Raw genomic sequence first — 7,983 nt, 5'->3', positions numbered from 1 at the left:
TTCTCGGTGCGGGATCTCCTCAGATCCACGAGTCAAGTAATGTCGGTCAGAAAAAGAAAAAGGTGATTCATGGTATCATTCTCACAACTTGGTGCATTTGGAAGAATCAAAATGAAGCTATCTTCAAAAACAAGTCGCAAACATACATAAAACCATGGAAGTCATTATTCATTAAGTCATATGGCTATCTTTGATCAAATATAGTCATCCCTTAATGAGTTTGATATAATTTCATTGTTTCGTTTGGTTAGTTTATGTTTTTTCCTAACGCCTTGCTAGTGTTTTCTTTAATAAAATTTATCATTTCAGAACAATTAAAAAATAAGAAATTGTAAAACGTCACCATATTATCTTGTGTGTTTTTTAGTCCGCTATAGTAAATGCATTCAAACATAGCTTCATACAATCCAACGAATATCGGTTGTTCATAGAAACATAACTTGCTACAGTCGTTGTGAAGATGTTGATCTACTTTTCAACCTACTGGAATGACTCGTACTCGAAGTGTACTCTTCAAATAATGGTTTCTCTGGGTTCGTATTCGTATGCACAAAAAATGCAGGCTCAGAAGGGATAGGGAGGGTTAGAGATAAGCTACTAAGCATGAGAACAATTGAAGCCATAGTTGGTCTTTCATTTAGGTCTTCTTGAACACATAAGAGACCAATGTGGATACATCGAATCATATCACGCAGAGAATTAGATCTGTCTCTCAATTTAGAATCAACTAAACTTGAAGTCGTTCCATCTCTCCAACTTTTCCATGCCTGGAAGCATCAATTTGCAATATGGGAATTTAATGTTAACAAAAAACTATATGTTTGAACATAAAATAAATAAAATAACTCACACGACTAAGAAGATCTTCAACCACCACCCCGTTCTGAAAAGTGTGGTTCTTCTGCCCCGTTACAATTTCGAGTACTAGCACACCAAAACTAAACACATCTGATTTTACTGAAAACTGACCATGCATTGCGTATTCAGGTGCCATGTATCCACTAGTGCCAAAAAGGTCTTGTCAATTACTAAACATTGTAAAGCAAAATGAAAAAAAAAACATTTTGTTTGTAGGGTGACTTACTATGTTCTAACAATACGATTGGTGTTAGCTTGGGTTTCTTCAGGTGTGAATAACCTTGCCATACCAAAATCTGCTATTTTTGGGTTCATCTGAGAATCCGACAAAATGTTACTAGCTTTCAGGTCTCGATGAATAATCTTTAGTCGTGAATCTTCATGAAGATACAAAAGTCCCTTTGCGACACCTCCTAGAATTTTGTATCTTTGTTCCCATTCAAGAGATGCACGCTTTGTTGGATCTATACATTTAAGATCAAGCATAAGCATATTATCGACGTAATTAGCGTCTATAAATTCATCATCATTCGTTCTATTTTATAGTTCTATGAATAGTTAACATACCGAATATAAACTTATCTAGACTTGCATTTTGTACAAACTCATACATCAAAAGTCGTTCGGACCCTTCTAGGCTAAATCCTAGAAGTCGAACCAAGTTTCGGTGTTGCAACCTCGCAAGTAGCAAAACCTCGTTCTTGAATTCTTGTTCGCCTTGGCCTGAATCTTTAGACAACCTCTTCACTGCTATTTCTTTCCCATTTTGTAACTTACCCTGACAAGTTTAGTTCCAAATTAGATGTTATTGGTCTCATTAATAATAAATAATTGTTTCTAATGTATTTCTTTTACCTTGTAAACCAAACCAAATCCACCTTGACCGAGCTTATTGTTTTCTGAGAAATCATCTGTTGCTGCTCTAATTATACTTGAGCTATATTGCAACGATTCAGCTGTGTTAATTTCCTTGGTATCCCCATCCTCATAAACTAAAATTATCAACATGAATAATAAGAGCTAGAAAACCCAAAATCGTATCAAGATTGTAAGAAATAACTAAATAAATAGCACACACCTAAATTCTCTAACGGGCGTTGTTCCTTCTTTCTTTTTCTTCTCATGAAGACACAAGCGTAAACCACCACAAATATCACAAGACTTAAGGTCGCAACGACAACGATGACTACAATAATCACGGTGTTACTACTATTGCCTGAAAATCTCATAGCATGTTAGTAAAATTGTACATATTCTTGTAACATAATTGAATCTCGGACGTTTCTCAAAAAAAGTTTGAAATTAAAACCCCACCCACCACCACACAAAACTTTTAGTAAAACTGATATGTAGTGTACATCTATTGTTGGCAATGTGTAGTGGGTGTGGGTTAAGGTGAAATTTGGATGTGAAGGGGCGCGAATACCGCCCCCCCCCCCCCCTCACCCCCGGAGATAAGTGAGCGAAATGGGGCTGGGGCGGGGTTTATTTGTCGCCGGATTGTTTGAAAAATAATATTATTATATTAAAATGGCCGTTGCAAAGGTCAAATGTAAAATAATAATAATAATAATTAAAATAATATATATATATATGACGAGTATCATTACAGAACAGTTAAATTATTTAAGAACTTGAAAGAACTCATAAAAACTAACGTTTTTTTATAAAAGTTATTGTATGTTAATGTTAGTTGAGTGTAGCTTTATCATTTTTTATATCTATGTTTATGATTACAATTTTGAAAATTAGTTTTTATACAAATTTATGTTTTGTTTTACACTTATGTAAATTTGTTAGTACATAAATTTTACACATATGTAAACTTGTTATTTATATATGTAATCAAAAATTTTTATATAAAATATGATAAAACTACTCTTAAATAATGTTAATATATAAAAAAAATTAAAAAAAATGTTTGGTTGTGTAGAGTTCCTAAGAGTTCTTAACTTTTTTAGAGTTCTTAAATGATACTAACCCTATATATATATATACATATATATATATATATACATATATATATATATAAACATACACCCTTCTTCTCCATTTTATACACAATTCATACCCAAATTCTTACAAAAAAATTAGCAAAATGAATCCTAGAAACAACCCAAACCAACCGAACTAGACGTTGGAATAACTTCAAATGAAAGAAGACTACGAATCCCTCAAAGCGGAGGGGTTTCACGAGGAAGCCGCATTATTGTTTCAACGACGACGTGAAAAAATGCGCGAATATTACGGACATTAGTATGTTTTTTAGTTATGTGTTTTATTTTTATTTTTTTCTTTAGTTATGTTTTTTTATATTTTTAGTTATGTATTTTTTTTAGTTATGTTTTTTTTAATTTCTTTTTAATTTCAATGCATTTTTTATTAATTATTTAAATAAATTGGTTTTTATTGTTTTGTTTAATTTTAAAAAGAAAATAATAAAAAAAGATACCGTGGGCCCAAGGTGTAGCCCCTACACCATTACACCCCAAAAACAAATTTTCACTCTTTACTAACTGGGCGTCACGTGTCACAATTTGCCCCTATTTGTAGCTTCTCCACTACGTATAGCCTTAGTGAGGTAAATGATCCAAACATTGATTCAACATTTTTATTACTTAAAGAATTGTTATAAATAGTTCTTTTAAATCCAACTTTTAAAGTGTTTTAAATATTTATTCTAAAAATAGTTTAATATCTTATTTTAGTTCTTTATTATTTTGTTAAAATACCCTAATTTATAAATCAACTTATTTGTCTTTCAAAATTTTCTTATTTATTTTATAATTTATCTATATTATCATGAATAGGGTTATTAAAAATATAACGGTTTTATAAACATTCATCTTAAACTTGAATAATGTTAAATGGAAATTAAAAATTGCTGGAAGTAATTTCAGACTCTAAGTCACAAGTCGGTGAACTAGAGGGGCCAAAGATGACAAATCGGTCATAGTTGGTTATATTTCCTAATTATAATATGTTTCCTAATTGTATTGTAATTATAATAGGTAATGTCTTGGCTAGCAAGTTAGGGTTAGTCTATATAAACAAAGTCATGGTTAGACATTATAGAGTGGTGGTGTGAGGTGTAACCGAGTTAGGGTTCATCTAAATGTAACCGACTTAGGGTTTATCAAGAGTCAAACCAAATTAGGGTTTGAGGGTTGTAATCAGTTTTTAGAGTTATATTTTCTGATTAATATAAACGAGAGTTATTCGTTTAATTCGTGTTTGATTATCGATCCGGAACTTGAATTGGTATCAGAGCGGTTGCGCTCTTGGTGTTTAGGTTGCGCTCTTGGTGTTTATCGATCAAAGTCGTGATTGATAAGGAGGAGGCTGAAGACTCAAGACGTCGATCAAAGTCGTGATCGATAAGGAGGGTTCGGTCAAGTTTTGATCGAATAATCAAGGCAAGGATCGGCGATCGAGATAAGGGTTGGTGATAGGCTGAGATTTGGTGATCGGAAGCACCTTCTAGGCGGCAGGACGATTATTCTAGCGGCGAACTCGGCAGAGTTGGGTTCGATCAGTTTTTATATGTATTTGTGATAAAAGGAGTTAAGGGTGGTCACAAAAGTCAAGCGCTAGATTTCTTTTTGGACACTGGTTACGAAAAGGAGAAGAAGCAACGCAAAATAAACATAAAAAGTCCTAGGAGTTATTCTAGTAAGGCTGTTCAAAACCGGATATCCGAAACTGATATCCGAACCTTTCGGATAGTGAAAATTACTATCCGAATCCGAAACTTCGGATATCCGAAACTCGGATATCCGAATATCCGAAAAGGAAATAAAAAAAACTTGATTAAATAATAAAAACCAAATAACACACAATGGCTGGGACGACGACGACGGCTGACTGGCTGGACGATGGCTGGGACGGCAACGGTGGGTGACTGGACGATGGTGGATGGCGACGGTGGCTGGCAACGGTGGTGTTGGATCTGCTGGTGCTGCGTTACTCTAATTTCTTTTTGATTATCATTACAAGCCATAACAATATGAGTTTTAAACAGATACTACTAATATATATGTATAAATCATTACTCTCCTTATGAATTACATTTAGAAAAGAACAACAGTTTCAAACCACTGGTAGGTTACAAAAATTATGAGGGTTGGTGTGTGAGGGATGGACTGATGGAGAGGAGGCGCTCTTATGCCTCTGCTTGTGTTATGTTATTATTGTTATCTAGGGTTTTGAATTAGGTATAATATAAAATAAAATTAAAAAATATTATAATTAAAATACCGGATAATTCGGATATTTCGGATATCCGAAAAATCTGAAAACTGCTATCCGAATCCGAATCCAAATTTTCGGATATCCGGGATTCGGATATCCGAAATTTCGGATAGTTCGGATACGGATAGTCGGATAATTCGGATACGGATTCGGATTCGGATAGTTTTGAACGCCCCTAATTCTAGGTGGTGACGAGGATATCAAAGAAAAAAAACAAAGTTGGTTTATTTTTCTTATTTACTGGTTTAACAAGTTTGGTTTAACCATTAAATTTTGATTGTTTTTGGGTTGAACAAGCGGGTTCAATTCAGAGTTTGTTTTTTATACGGATTGAACGAGTTATGTTCTGACCTAAGGGTTTGATTTGTTGGATCAAACCGGGTGCTCACTAAGAAGAACAAGAAGACTGATGTTCGCTCGATTAGATGACCGGGATTGCAAACAAAGGCGTGGTTATGCGAGTTCATACGACCGAGAGAATGGTTGGGAACAAGGTCATGTAGGTAGTCGAGTTCGGGAGAGCCGGAAGAACATAGTCATGGATCAAGAGGAGTTCCGGGAGATCAAGACCAAGATGGTTGTGAAAGCCGAGATGGTCAAGATCGTGGGTCATATCAAACAGGGCACAAGAGACATGCTCGGAGTTGAAGAACCACTTATCTCGAGTCAGAAATTAGGGGGTGATTGTTGGAAGTATTTTCAGACTCTAAGTCACAAGTCGGTGAACTAGAGGGGCCAAAGATGACAAGTCGGTCATAGTTGGTTATATTTCCTAATTATAATATGTTTCCTAATTGTATTGTAATTGTAATAGGTAATGTTTTGGTTAGCAAGTTAAGGTTAGTCTATATAAACCAAGTCATGGTTAGACATTATAGAGTGGTGGTGTGAGGTGTAACCGACTTAGGGTTCATCTTGAGAAACAAACGAGATGTAACCGAGTTAGGGTTCATCTAGACGTAACCGACTTAGGGTTCATCAAGAGTCAAACCAAGTTAAGAGTCAAACCAAGTTAGGGTTTGAGAATTGTAATCAGTTTTTCGAGTTATATTTTCTGATTAATATAAATGAGAGTTATTCGTTTAATTCGTGTTTGATTATCGATCCGGAACTTGAAAAATGTAATCAAGTTGATAGTAATCATAGTACAAAAAATTAACGACACTCAGAAAAATAGGTTTTGGGTCCGTCCCATGGATACCTGAAGGCGACGGTACTGGTGGTGGCGATGGCTGCGTTGGTGGTGGTGATGGGGATGGTGTTGAAAGATCCACCGTAGTATCAAAGAATCGGGTATCTTCATATCTAATAATGCAACTAGGATAATACACTCTTGCTCCACGTCGACCTTTAGTAATAGCATTGACTGCAATATTCAAGCAACTAAAACACTCATTTTCTGATAAGTCCGGTGTACACTGCATGTAAGCGAAAATCCTCGTCACCCCAGGTCCGGTTATGTTGTTTGATGCATATTTACGAAGCGAGCCCCCACTCGAAGCCTCGGTTCTAAGTTGATCCAATAGTTGGTTCAATGCTTGGTTAAACTGCTCAACGTTGGACGCGTTACTACGGTTAATCAATGATCCTATAAGCCTAGTGTCTGGATCAACTCCCAAAATGGTCACATTAGAGTACCTTAACATGCAATTGTCATACCAACCATTGCACCCTTTTGGTTAGGACAAATCTCTCGTAGTCTAGTACCCGCTTCGTTTATGCAACTCCGGCAATCGGCTGGCTCAACATCACCTCTACATAGGCCGATCACGTTGACCTGATCGGGGTTTGACCAACGGACCGGTTGTAGAATCCGTACCTGATGTTGGTATCAGATGTTAGAGTCGACAACGCATCGTCAAGGTTAGTTTGGTAAATATCGTTTGTTGTGAATTTACCGCTCTCGTCACATGTAGGGAACTCTATATCTTGAGACAACGAAAGACCGATTAAATTTAGGAAGAGGAGAATGAAATATGATTTCTTGGGTACCATAGACATGATGTTGCAAAAATGAAACTTGGATTATAGAAATGAAATGAGAATATGATGCAACTCTATATCTTGGTTTTATTATTGATTTCTTGGTTGACAAATTGATCAATTTTAGACTTTGTCAAATTTTGCAACTCAAATTAAAGTTATATTTGATTATGTGTTTCAACATAATTAGTCAGAATTATGGGTGTCTATAACCTTATAGGTGTCAATTAGCTTTCTTTTTTTTTAATACAAAAATGTTGAAAATAAGACTATGATTAAAAAAATTGCGTGAATGTTTCAAGATGTGATATCCGAGGACGGTGGTATTTAGTCATGTTATTATTATACCATATAAGTTAAATATATTATAACTAATTATATAATTTATATTATCCGACTGAAAAGAAATAAAAGATATATTATCTGATACATGGAATATTATTCAAGAAGAAAGTATCATTAAACACGTTTAGGGTGATGACGAAACGTCGTTAATTAACAAATAACAGCTGAACTAATTGTATAGAAAGATGGTTGATCGATGATGACTTGGTCGCATTTACTCACTCTTCAAGAATACAATAAGAAATAAAAATAATAAAAAGTATTAGAAAAAGTGAAAAGTAATTAACACGACGTGCAGTGACTACACGTCTTAGAGCATTCCCAATGAACCTCATTTACCATTAAATGTTCATACTACAGTAACCTTAATTATGATACGTGTGGTGATCCTCATTTACACTATGATTGTCCATACAAGGATTCTCGCTTTATTTGTTATAGATGCGCTGGTTGTCATATGACTCGTGCATGTCCATATAATCGTACTAACCCTTCTGTGCAGCCAGTGCAAAATTTTTCACAGGGACCTTTTTCGTATTATTTTGA

The 7,983-nt window shown here is 34.9% G+C and overlaps 1 pseudogene across 1 annotated transcript; it reads right to left on the bottom strand.

The window, feature by feature from the left end:
• Positions 1–431: 431 nt before the first annotated feature.
• On the bottom strand, positions 432–7,274 carry LOC143560666 (cysteine-rich receptor-like protein kinase 15; annotated as a pseudogene). The gene is made up of 7 exons (XR_013140163.1): positions 6,311–7,274; positions 1,937–2,074; positions 1,714–1,850; positions 1,426–1,636; positions 1,085–1,322; positions 851–1,001; positions 432–767 (listed from the first exon to the last, which is right to left on the bottom strand). The product of XR_013140163.1 is annotated as a cysteine-rich receptor-like protein kinase 15 (transcript).
• Between the last annotated feature and the right edge of the window lie 709 nt (positions 7,275–7,983).

Source organism: Bidens hawaiensis, unplaced genomic scaffold (assembly GCF_021521415.1).
Source record: "Bidens hawaiensis isolate Kalapana, Puna unplaced genomic scaffold, B.hawaiensis_p1.1 tig00020420_1, whole genome shotgun sequence".
NCBI lineage: Eukaryota > Viridiplantae > Streptophyta > Magnoliopsida > Asterales > Asteraceae > Bidens > Bidens hawaiensis.
Note: the sequence above shows the minus strand (reverse complement) of the source record. Positions and strands in the feature narration are given on the sequence as shown.